General features: G+C 35.9%; 1 protein-coding gene across 1 annotated transcript in view; it reads right to left on the reverse strand.

Annotated features, from left to right (window-relative positions):
* The window catches only part of LOC148944380 (uncharacterized), a 104,425-nt gene that overhangs the window by 26,591 nt on the left and 64,702 nt on the right, over window positions 1–13,132 (reverse strand). The window lies entirely within an intron of this gene.

The raw sequence follows: 13,132 nt of genomic DNA on the forward strand, positions 1-13,132 counted from the left end.
TGTGTGTGTGTGTAAGTTTTCGTGTGTGTGTGTAAGTTTTTGTGTGTGCGTGTTAGTTTTTGTGCGTGTGTGTCAGTTTTTTTGTGCTTGTTAGTTTTTATGTTGATGTATGTTTTCGTGTGCATGTGTTTGTTTTTTGTGTGTATTTGTGTGTGTGTGTGTGTGAATTAGTTTTCGTGTGTGTGTGTGTAAGTTTTTGTGTGTGTGTGTAAGTTTTTGTGTGTTTGTTTTATCTTTTGTGTGTGTGTTATTTTGTGTGTAAATTTAATTTTTTGTGTGCATGTAAGTTTTTGCGTGTGGGTGTAAGTTTTTGCGTGTGGGTGTAAGTTTTTGTGTGTGTGTGTGTAAGTTTTTGTGTGTCTAAGCTTTTGTGTGTTTAAGTTTTGACGTGTGTGTGTGTGTAATTTTTCGTTTGTGTGTGTGTGTGTAAGTTTTTGTGTGAATGTAAGTTTTCATGTGCATGTGTAAGTTTTTGTGTGTGTGTGTGTGTGTGTTTATGTTTGTTTGTGTTTTTTAGTTTTTGTGTGTGTGTGTGTAAGTTTTTGTGTGTGTGTGTAAGTTTTTGTGTGTGTGTTTAAGTTTTGTGTGTGTGTGTGTAAGTTTGTGTGTGAATTTAAGTTTTTGTGTGCATGTAAGTTTTTGAGTGTGGGTGTAAGTTTTTGTGTGTGTATGTAATTTTTTGTGTTTATAATCTTTTTTTTGTTGGTGTAATTTTTTGTTTGTGTGTTTAATTTTTTTTGTTTGTGTTTGTGTGTTTTATTTTTGTTTTTTTGTTTGTTTATTTGTTTTTGTTTTTTTTTTTGTTTTTTTATGTGTGTTTTTTTGTTTTTTGTTTCGTGTATGTTTTTGTGTTCGTGTGTGTGTGTGTAATTTTTGTGTGTGTGTGTTTTTATGTGTTCATTAGTGTGTAGGTGAGTTTTTTGTTGAGTTCATGTTTAAGATTGTGTTGTTGATTTATTTTGTGTTTGTGTGTTTTTGTTTTTTTTTTTGTTTGTGTGTGTGGGATTTTGAGTTTTTGTGTGTTTTTTTTTTTTTGCATGTTGGTGTATTTTTTCGTGTGTGTGTGTGTGTGTGATTTTTTTTTTTGTGTGTGTGTGTTTTTTATTTTTTTTGTGAATGTAAGTTTTTGTTTGCTTGTTTTTTTTCGTGTGCATTTGTAATTTTTTTTGTGTGTGTGTGTGTGTAAGTTTTTGTGTGTGTGTAAGTTTTGGCGTGTGTGTGTAAGTTTTCGTGTGTGCCAGTGTGTGAGTTTTGTGTGTGTGTGTGTGTGTGTGTGAGTTTTTGTGTGAATGTAAGATTTTGTGTGCATGTAAGTTTTTGTGTGCATGTGTAAGTTTTTGTGTGTGTGTGTGTGTGTGTTAGTTTTTGTGTGTGTGTGTAAGTTTTGGCGTGTGTGTGTAAGTTTTCGTGTGTGTGTGTAAGTTTTCATGTGTGTGTGTAAGTTTTTTTGTGTGTGTGTGTAAGTTTTCGTGTGTGTGTAAGTTTTGTGTGTATGTGTGTTTGTAAGTTTTTGTGCGTGTGTGTGTGAGTTTTTTGTTGTGTTAATGTGTAAGTTTTTGTGTGTGTGTGTGTGTGTGTGTGTAAGTTTGTGTGTGTGTGTGTGTGTAAGTTTTGGCGTGTGTGTGTGTGTAAGTTTTCGTGTGCATGTGTAAGTTTTTGTGTGTGTAAGTTTTGGCGTGTGTGTGTAAGTTTTCGTGTGTGTGTGTGTGTGTAAGTTTTGTGTGTGTGTGTGTGTAAGTTTTTTTGTGTTTGTGTGTGAGTTTTTTTGTGTTTATGTGTTAGTTTTTGTGTGTGTGTGTGTGTGTAAGTTTTTGTGTGTTTGTAAGTTTTGGCGTGTATGTGTAAGTTTTATTGTGTGTGTGTGTGTAAGTTTTTTGTTTTTGTGTGTGTGTAAGTTTTTGTTTGAATTTAAGTTTTTGTGAGAATTTTAGTTTTAGTGTGCATGTTTAAGTTTTTGTGTGTGTGTTTTTGTGTGTAAGTTTTTGTTCGTGTAAGCTTTGGCGTGTGTTTGTGAGTTTTCGTGTGTGTGTGTAATTTTTTTTTTTGTGTGGTTTTTTTTTTTATTATGTTATCTTTTTTTTTAGAGTTTTTTTTTGTTTTCTTTTTTTAGTTTTTGTGTGTGTGTGTGTGTGTGTGTGTATTTTTTTGTGTGTGTGTTATTTTTTTCGTGTGTGTGTGTGAGTTTTCATGTGTGTGTGTGTGTAAGTTTTTGTGTGTGTGTGTGTGTGTGTGTAAGTTTTTGTGTGCATGTGTATGTTTTTGTGTGTGTGTGTGTGTGTGTAAGTTTTTGTGTGTGTGTGTGTGTGTGTAAGTTTTGGCGTGTGTGTGTAAGTTTTGGTGTGTGTGTGTGTAAGTTTTGGCTTGAGTGTGTAAGTTTTCGTGTGTGTGTGTGTGTAAGTTTTTGTGTGTGTGTGTGTAATTTTTTGTGAGTTTGTGTAATTTTTTTTGTGTGTGTAAGTTTTTGTGTGCATTTAAGTTTTTGTGTGCATGTAAGTTTTTGCGTGTGGGTTTAAGTTTTTGTGTGTGTGTGTGTAAGTTTTTGTGTGTCTAAGCTTTTGTGTGTGGATGTAAGTTTTTTGTGTGTGTGTGTAAGTTTGTGTGTGTGTGTGTGTGTGTGTAAGTTTTTGTGTGTGTTAGTTTTTTTTGTGTGTGTGTGTGTGTAATTTTGTGTATGTGTGTGTGTGTAAGTTTTTGTGTGTGTAAGTTTTGGCGTGTTTGTGTGATTTTTCGTTTGTTTGAGTGAAATAGTTGGTTGGTTGAGTTTGTTTTGATTTTTTTGTTAGTGTGTGTTTTTTTTGTGTTTGTGCATGTTTGTGTTTTTGTGTTTGTGTGTGTGTTTGTTTGTTTTTTTGTGTGTGTTAGTTTTGGTGTGTGTGTGTGAGTTTTTGTGTGTTTGTGTGTGTGAGTTTTTTGTGTGTGTGTGTGTTTAATTTTTTGTTTTCATTTAATTTTTTGTCTGAATTTAAGTTTTCGTGTGCATGTGTAAGTTTTTGTGTGTGTGTGTGTGTGTGTGTAAGTTTTTGTGTGTGTGTTTATAAGTTTTGGAGTGTGTGTGTAAGTTTTCGTGTGTGTGTGTAAGTTTTTGTGTGTGTGTGTAAGTTTTTGTGTGTGTGTAAGTTTTTGTGTGTGTGTAAGTTTTTGTGTGCATGTATGGGGACCGGGGGAGGACCTTTGGGGCCCAGGGAGGGCGTTTGGGGATCCGGGGGCCCTTGAGGATTGAGTGGTCTTTTGGGAGCCCGGGGGACCTTTGGGGACCGGGGGAGGGCCTTTGGGAGCCCAGTGGACCCTTGGGGGGCGGTTGACCCTTTGGGAGCCCGGGGGACCTTGGGGGGCCAGGGGAGGGCCTGTGGGGGTCTGAGGAGGGCGTGTGGGGGATAACATTTCGAAATTTTTACTTTTTAGTTTACTTTTTTTTTGTGGCGCATCTCTGTGGTGCATCCTGCGGCGCTTTACTGCGGTACCTCCCTGTGGCGCATCCCCTTCGGTGCTTTACTGACCCGCGGTGTATCCCTGCGGCACATCCTGCGGCGCTTTCCTGGCCCACGGCGCATCCCGGCGGCGCTTCTCTGGTCCGGGGGACCTTTGGGGGCCGGGGGATGGCCTTTGGGGCACAGGGAGGGTCTTTGGGGGTCGGGGGGCCCTGGGGGGGGCCGGGGGGACATTTGGGGACCGGTGGAGGGCCTTTGGGACCACGGCGCATCCCTGCGGCACATCCTGCGGCGCTTTCCTGGCCCACGGCGCATCCCGGCGGCGCTTCTCTGGTCCGGGGGACCTTTGGGGGCCGGGGGTTGGCCTTTGGGGCACAGGGAGGGTCTTTGGGGATCCGGGGGGACAGTTGGGGGCCTGGGGGACATTTGGGGACCGGTGGAGGGCCTTTGGGACCCCGTTGGTCCTTTGGGAGCTCGATGGGCCTTTGGGGGGCCCGGGGATGGCCTTTGGGGGTCTGGGTGGGCCTTTGGGGGCGCCGGTGGCCCTTTGGGAGCTTGGGGGGCCTTTGAGGACCGGGGGCTTCCTTCGGGGTTGGGGTAGGAGGATTGGAACCCTTTGGGGTTGGGTTAGAGGACCTCACAACACTGTTCAAATGAAACTTGTGTATTATAACGACCACAGAGTTTCACCATTAAATTCTCTTCTAAAATCTCTTCAAAAATCATTTTTCAAAATGTCTCTAGCTGTTTCGCCGAAATAGTTCCATAACCTGTCTAAAACAGTTTCGCCCAAATAATCCCTAACCGTAATTCAGCGTGTTCCTTTTGTTTTTGGCATCTCTGCGCTAATGCATTTCAAATTAATAAGAAACATGATTCCCGCGCTAAAACAATTCATCGCTAAGATGTTTCTTGGAGAATTGTTTCCATGGCCTTTGGCTATTAATATCCTTTGGAGTTCGACCAAAAGAGTTGTTTCCGAGGCAAAGACATTAATGACTTGGATCTATTCCTGGAGAATCGTTTCTATGCGAAAATTTTTAAAGTCTAACTGATGATGTCATTGGTTGATTGATCTGTCAAGAAAGGGGAAATTAATTTGTTGTTTCTAAGGGGAATTATTGATTCACGATAGGTGAATTGTGGTCGACAGCACAGGTGTTCCAAGGTCGATGTTGTTGTTGTTGTTGTAAGTGCACGCTCTCAGCGAATGTCAAGGTCGATGTTGTTGTTGTTGACACCTTGGAAATTTAGGTCATTGACCCCATTAACCACGTGTTCTCCCTAATGACTCTATGCCCATATATGGAGCCCCGTCCGTATTCTATGCCCATATAAGGAGCCCCGTTCGGAGTAACACCCCCCATTCTACTTACGCTTTAATTTGACTCTTTGTCGCAACTCTACTTTTTAAAACAATAAAAACTTTAGCGTATAGAGCGAAGCGTTGAGGAGGGACAGCCCCTCATATATGGAATAATTTCTGTTCGTTTTAAGTTTTAATGTTGTTCCTTACTTAAAAAACTTTTTCTTATTTAATTTCTGAACGGTTTTCAACTAATGGAGGTGCGAATTTGGCTTACCGTACATGAAAAGTTAAAACAAAATTTGCATATTATTTTTGGCAGATTTATTCAATATGTGAAGGGTTGCCCTCTCCTCAATACCTTGCTACGCTAAAGTTGTTAGCACTTTTAAAAAAGCTTCCTATTCTAATTAAACGGCCCCTGTGTTTCAGTAGACGCCCTTAAAAATTGAGATAAACCGTTAAACTTTAGCTTAAAGAGCAAGGTATTGAGGAGGAGGCAGCCCTTCATATACGGAATAGTTTCTGTTCGTCTTTCAAATAATCGATAAATCTGGCTTCCCCTCTATGAAATATACCCCTCCCTCTCACGGAACACTTCGTGGAAATTTCATCCAAAGTAAAGTACATCCCCCTGTCAAATTCCCTCCAATCACTTCCATCCTCGCTGAGAATCCTCCCTCCCTGTAAAATTGATTGCGAATGATTCAGCCTGAAAAATTTTCCTTAGCATTCTTTCATTTGAATAAGACTTTAATCTCTAATCGGTTTCTTGATCACTCCAGAAGTGCCTCCTTCCGTGGAAGTTATTTCCCGGAAATCAAAACATGCGGAACCCCTTATTAACCCCTGGTTAATTCCCGCGGAATATCTTCATGTGATAGATTTGGCAAAGAGAATATAAGACAATTAAAAGAATTTCGTATAGTAATTCTGTCAAATCTCCCCAGTGTAACATTTCCCCTGAAATATCCCCCTCCCAGAAATTTGCTTCCCAGAGGAAGATTCTCCATGTAGAAATCCACCCCAGTAAACCGCTACCCCCCCCCCCACACACACACACACAAAAAATATGTCTGTATACTTTCCAGTACCAAATTTTACGCGTAAGCAATGGGCGAATTCCATAACTTACAAGCCTCTCCCCACGCACAGCTTCTCATGGACTATCATTATTTGATCTTTCAACTATATTGAACAAAATGGCTATATCAAAATTTTGATCAGATAATTTTTGGGGAAACAATGGACGTGGAAGGGGGCCCAGTTGCCCTCCAATCTTTTTGGTCACCAAAAAGGGCACTAGAAATTTTAATTTCCGTTTTAATGCGCCCTCTCCCGATCTCCTAGGACCATTATTTCGATACAATCAACCCTGAAAAATAAAATAATCCATGATCTGTCTTCTGGCAAAAATAGCAAAATTCCACATTTTTGCAAAACTTAAAACTTCTATAAAATGGTTCTCTGGTACGCTAAATCTCGATAGTGTGATTGTCATTAAGATTCCTTTAATTTTATGGGTTGTTCAAAAATTATTTAAAAAATCAGGCAAATTTTCTCAGGCACATAACGTTTGATGGGTAACACTAAACTTGATGAATCTTATTTATTTGTAATCAGAATAATAAGCTTTTTCTTTTGATGTATATATTCCGTTTTACAGAGTTTTGGTTAGTATTGAGCCGAGTCACTCCTTACTTTGTCTTTGCTGTTCTAGTAAAAAGGTAACATGCAAAATCTGTTATGCTGCAAAAGCAGGATTTATGTCGAAGTACAATGGAAATACCCGGGAGAAGGTTATAATAATTATTAGTTTTTTTTATCTGCCATTTGATTAGACAAAGAGAAATCCAGATTGATTTAAACTTTCGGATAATGGAATAGGTTGCTCTAATAATAAGCTAAGTAGAAAGGCATCTATACACTCTACGATTACATTGACGATTATATTTGAAGACTGCATTTGACGAGTACATTTGACGGGGACATTTGACAGATGCAACGATGCCTACCTACCAAACACGTTATACTAGCCTATCAGAATCAGTTATTATTAAAAGGTATCTAAGATCTCGTCCAGTATTGCTTACATTAGTACAGGTATCAAAAGATATCTCATTTGCATAATTCTGGTCTGAATGGTCTTAACTCAGGATTTGAATAACGGAATGAAATCAGATCACAATAATAAGAATATTTTTTTTTATTTGGATAGAATGAGATCGGTAAAAGGTTAAAATTGTTTACCAAGTAAAGGTATGTCCGAGGGAATGGTTAATCCCACGCACGTGACATAAATGTTAGAATTTTATTAGAATATATTTATCCATTCACAAGTCGATAGACCTAGCTTCACTTCTTTGATGTGGTCGCTATAATACACAAGTACCAAATGAGGGGTTTGGGCAATATAAAATAATTGTTTAGCATTGGAGAATGCTTTAAGTTGAAACTAATAAAGTCGTAGGCTTCAAGAAAAGAATTTTAATAAAGAAATCCGAAACCATCCTTAGAAATCATTAGAAATCAAGTAGTTAGGTAGTTATGGATTTGAAGCATAAAGGTCCTCAACCGCTAAAGACGCTAACCACCAAGGACCACAACCTCCAAAGACCACAACCTCCAAGGGCCCCAAGATCCCCTCCCCCAACTTTTTGGCCCATCACCCCATTTTTTATACTTTTTTTTTCAACATTTATTTTTTTAATATAGGAACTTTTTTCAACTTTTTTTTCTGCATATCTTAGAATGACATGAAATATACTTAAAACAAAAACTCACAGTTAATATTTTCGAAATACAAGATGAGAATTATATACATATGTTAGTCTTGATTTTACTATTAGAAAAATAAACTTTGTAGAAGCACTTCTTTTTTTTCTGACTTGGAATTTTTTTGGACGGAAATTATTCAATTTTTTTAATTTATGCGGCTACATCAATCGTACTTTATGGTTGTTCATAGACACTACGCGGCTGTCCCAATGGTACTTCATTATTAATGTCGACTTTATGCATGCTCCAACACTAAGAAATACTTTTCGAAAGACATTATTCTATCATTTCCTTCATAGGGCTGTCATATCAATTCTTAGAATAGATATTACTTTATTAATTTCGACTTTAGACATACCCCAACGCTAAGCAATACTTTTCAAAAGACATTATTCTATCATTTCCCTTTAAGGGCTGTCATATCATCACTTAGAATAGATATTACTTTATTAATTTAATTTTTATGCATATCCTATTATTAAGCAATATTTTTCCAAGGACATTATTCTATCATTTCCCTCAAAGGGCTGCCATATCATCGCTTAACATAGATATTACTTTATTAATTTTGACTTTAAGCATACCCCGATATCAAGCAATAATTTTCAAAAGATATTATTCTATAATTTCCCTCATGGGGCTGCCATATCATCACTTAGAATAGATATTACTTTATTAATTTTGACTTTATGCACACCCTAATGCTTAGCAATAATACTACTACAAACAACTCACCGCAGCACCAAGCCGCTTGAGGCCAACACAGCTACGCAAGCTCCTCCTCCATTCCAATCTATTCAAAGCCTCCCTTTTAACGCCCACCCACGAAGTTCCCATTTCCTTTGAATCTTTCTTTATGACATCCTTCCACCCCAGACGAGGACGACCTGCTTTCCGTTTAGCCCTAGCAGTTGGCTGAAAAGGACAATCTTCCGCAATCTGTCATCCTTCATCCGCAGAACGTGCCCTAGCCACCTCAACTTTTCTTTCATTATAGCCCTAGAGAGCGGTATTGAACCCCATTTTTCTTATAGCTGATTGTTTGAAATACGGTCAGTCAGCCGTGTACCCAGAACAATCCTTAAGCAATTTCTCTTGAAAACATCTAGCAAATCTCCATCCGCTTTTTGGAACGCCCATGCTTCAGAGCCATATTTGACCACTGTCATCACTGTAGCTTCTAATATTCTATTCTTGGTTTGCAGACTTATCTTTCTTTTCTTCCAAACTGTTTTTAATTGTGAAAAAACACCCTGAGGCTTGGCTATTCTACTTTTAACATCTTCACTGCTCAAACCATCTTTACTAATAATACTTCCAAGGTAAGTGAAGCTGTCGACCTGATCAATCTTTTCATTATCCAACTTCACCTTTTCATCTTCACATATTCCTAGCCTTAGTGACTTAGTATATTTAACATTGATTTTCAAACATATTCTAGCACCCTGAACTCGTAAAACCTCTAAAACTTCATTCATTTTGCTCACACTTTCATCTAGGATGCTTAAATCATCAGTATAATCTAAGTCCAGGAAACGTTTTCCTCTCCATTTGATTCCGTGGTCTCTCATCGCCTTTCCTGTGCTCCTTAAGACAAAGTCCATCAAAATAATCCATATAAAGGAGGATAGAACACAACCCTGCTTAACTCCTGATTACTTAGCAATACTTTTCAAAAGACATTACTCTATCATTTCCTTCATAGGGTTGTCATATCATCACTTTCATAGATATTCCTTTATTAATTACGACTTTATGCATACCCCAATACTAGGCAATACTTTTCAAAGGACATTATTCTATCATTTCCCTCATAGGGCTGTCATATCATCACTTAGACAAGATATTAATTTATTAATTTTAACTTTATGCATACCCCCATACTAAGCAATACTTTTCAAAAGACATTATTGTATCATTACCCTCAAAGGGCTGTCATATCATTACTTAGGATAGATAATACTTTATTAATTTCAGCTCTATGGATACTGAAATACTAAGCAATACTTTTCAAATTACGATTTTCTATCATTTCCCTCATAGGGCTGTCATATCATCACTTAAAACAGATATTAATTTATTAATTTAGACTTTATGCATACCCCAATACTAAGCAATACTTTTCAAAAGACATTATTGTATCATTTCCATCATAGGGCTGTCATATCATCACTTAGATCAGATATTACTTTATTAATTTGGACATTATGCATACCCGAGTACGTAGCAATACTTTTCAAAAGATATGATTCTATAATTTTCCTCGTAGGGATGTCTTATCATCACTTAGAATAGATATTAATTTATTAATTTCGACTTTATGTATACCTCAATACTAAGCAATACTTTTCAAACAATATTGTTTTATCATTTCCCTCCTAGCTCTGTCATGTCATCACTTAGAATAGATATTACTTTATTAATTTGGACTTTATGCATATCCCAATACTAAGCAATACTTTCCAAAGGCCATTATTCTATCATTCCCCTCATAGGGATGTCATTTCACCACTTAGAATAGATATTAGTTTATTACTGTTGACTTTATGCATACCCCAATGCTAAGCAATACTTTTCAAAACTCATTATTCAATCATTTCCCTCACAGGACTGTCATATAATCCCTTAGAATAGATATTACTTTATTAATTGTTACTTTATGCATACCTCAATACTAAGCAATACTTTTCAAAAGACATTATTCTATCATTTTCTTCATAGGACTGTCATGCATCACTTAGAATAGATATTACTTTATTTATTTCGACTTTATGATATCCCAGCACGGAGCACTACTTTTCAAAAGACATTATTCTATCATTTCCCTTATAGGACTGTCATATTATCACTTATAATAAATATTACTTTATTAATTTCGACTTTATGAATACCTCAATACTAAACAATAGCCTACTTTTCAAAAGAAATTTTTCAGTCATTTCCCTTAAAGCGCTATCATAAAACCACTAAAATCGGGTGTTAATCTATTAATTTTAACTTAATGCATGCCACAATGCAAAGAATTACTGTTCAAAAGATATTATTACATAATTCCCTTTACAGGGCTGTCACATAATTCCTTAGAATAGATATTACTTTGTTAATTTCGACTTTTTGCATACCCCAATACTAAGATATACTTTTTAAAACTCTCATAAGGCTCTCCTATCATTACTTAGAATAGTTTTTTCATTTTAATATAGTTTTCATTTCGGCTTAATGCATACCCCAATACTAAGCGATACTTTTCAAAAGACATTATTTTATAATTTACCTCAGAGGACAGTCATATCATCACTTAGAATGGATATTACTTTATTAATTTTGACTTTATGCATACCTCAATAATAATCAATACTTTTCAAAAGACATTATTCTATCATTTCCCTCACAGGGCAGTCATATCATCACTTGGAGTAGATATTACTTTATTAATTTTGACTGTATACATATCTCAGCACGAAGCAATACTTTTCAAAAGACATTATTCTATCATTTCCCTTATAGGACTGTCATATTATCACTTAGAATAAATATTACTTTATTAATTTCAACTTAATGCATACTTCAATACTAATCAATACTTTTCAAAAGACATTATTCTATCATTTCCCTCACAGGGCTGTCATATCATCACTTAGAATAGATATTACTTTATTAATTTCGACTTTTTGCATATCCCAATACTAAGATATACTTTTTAAAACTCTCATAAGGCTCTCCTATCATTACTTAGAATAGTTTTTTCATTGTAATATAGTTTTCATTTCGACTTTATGCATACCCTAATACTAAGCAATAGTTTTCAAAAGACATTGTTTTATCATTTGCCTCACAGGACTGTCATGTCATTACTTAGAATTGATATTACTTTATTAATATTAACTTTATGCATACCCCAATACTAAGCAATACTTTTCAAAAGACATTATTCTATCATTTCCCTCACAGGACCGTCATATCATCATTTTGAATAGATATTACTTTTTTAATTTTGACTTTATGCATACCCAATGCTAAGCAATACTTTTCAAAAGACATTATTCTATCATTTTCTTCATAGGACTGTCATATTATCACTTAGAATAGATATTACTTTACTAATTTTGACTTTATGCATACCCCAATATTAAGCAATACTTTTCAAAAGACAATATTTTATTGTTTCTCTTATAGGGATGTCATATCATCACTTGGAATAGATATCACTTTATTAATTTTGACTTTATACATACCCCAATACTAAGTAATACTTTTCAAAAGATATTATTCTATCATTCCCTCATAGGGCTGTCATATCATCACTTAGAATAGTTATTACTTCATTAATTTTGAGTTTATACATACCCCAATACTAAGCAATACTTTTCAAAAGACATTATTCTATCATTTACCTCATAGGGCTGTCATATCATCACTTATAATAGATATTACTTTATTAATTTTTACGTTATGCATAACCCCAATATTAAGCAATATTTTTTAAAAGACATTATTCTATAATTTCCCTCATAGGGCTGTCATATCATCACTTTGAACAGATATTAATTTATTAATTTAGACTTTATGCATACCCCAATACGAAGCAATACTTTTCAAACAACATTAATGTATCAATTCCATCATAGGGCACTCATATCATTACTTAGAATAGTTATTACTTTATTAATTTCGACTTTGTACATACCCCAATACTAAGCAATACTCTTAAAAAGACATTATTCTACCATTTCGCTCAAAGGACTGTCGTATCATCACTTAGAATAAATAATACTTTATTAATTTTGACTTTATGCATACTCCAATACTAAGCAATACTTTTCAAAATACATTATTCTATCGCTTCCCTCATGTGGCTATCATATCATCACTAGGTTAGTTTATAGGCTAGGTTACGTCAACTGCTTTTAAGTTAGATTAATTTAGGTTAGGTTACCATGGGCAACTCGGGTACCTGCAGCCAGCCTGAAATTAATATTTTTTTCCAATAACTTCACATAGATTTAAAAAAGTATATATGGTGAGACCTTTTCACTACCAGATCTGCTGTCCTCTTTTCACCTTTAGTTATAAATGGCAGCACACCCGCTCAAATGCAAGGGTATAGTGAGAGACGCATGCAAAAAGTTAGGTTCATTTACGCTCACTCATCCTGGCGCCATGATAAGCGAACCTAAATCAACCTAACTTTTTGCATGTCTCTCTCACCATACCCTTGTGTTATATGGGGGGGATTTTGATGTTTATATTTTTAGGGTATATGGTAAGGCTTTTGTGTTGTCGAGACATAGCTGATCAAATTATACATCTGAGACTAAAATTATGATATTTTAATTTTGAAAAATAAATTTAAAATTTTAATCAATATTTATTATTTTTAGCTTTATAATCTTCAAAAGCCATTTAAAATTATATACATCTTATACGCAGGGTATACAGCGCCGTGAGTGATGGAGATTTCCCTAGTCGTGTTTTCAAAATCACAACTGGGAATATATTTTATGGGGTATAGAAAGGGTTTCCCAATGGTACGTCAGCTTACGTCCTGGTACCTTAAAATGAACCTCCAGCTTATAGAAAACTACCCCTCTAAGCCGCTCAACACAAGTTTTTCTTTATA

Source organism: Artemia sp. Qi Xiang Cuo, chromosome 14 (assembly GCF_049724085.1).
Source record: "Artemia sp. Qi Xiang Cuo chromosome 14, ASM4972408v1, whole genome shotgun sequence".
Taxonomy (NCBI): Eukaryota; Metazoa; Arthropoda; class Branchiopoda; order Anostraca; family Artemiidae; genus Artemia; species Artemia sp. Qi Xiang Cuo.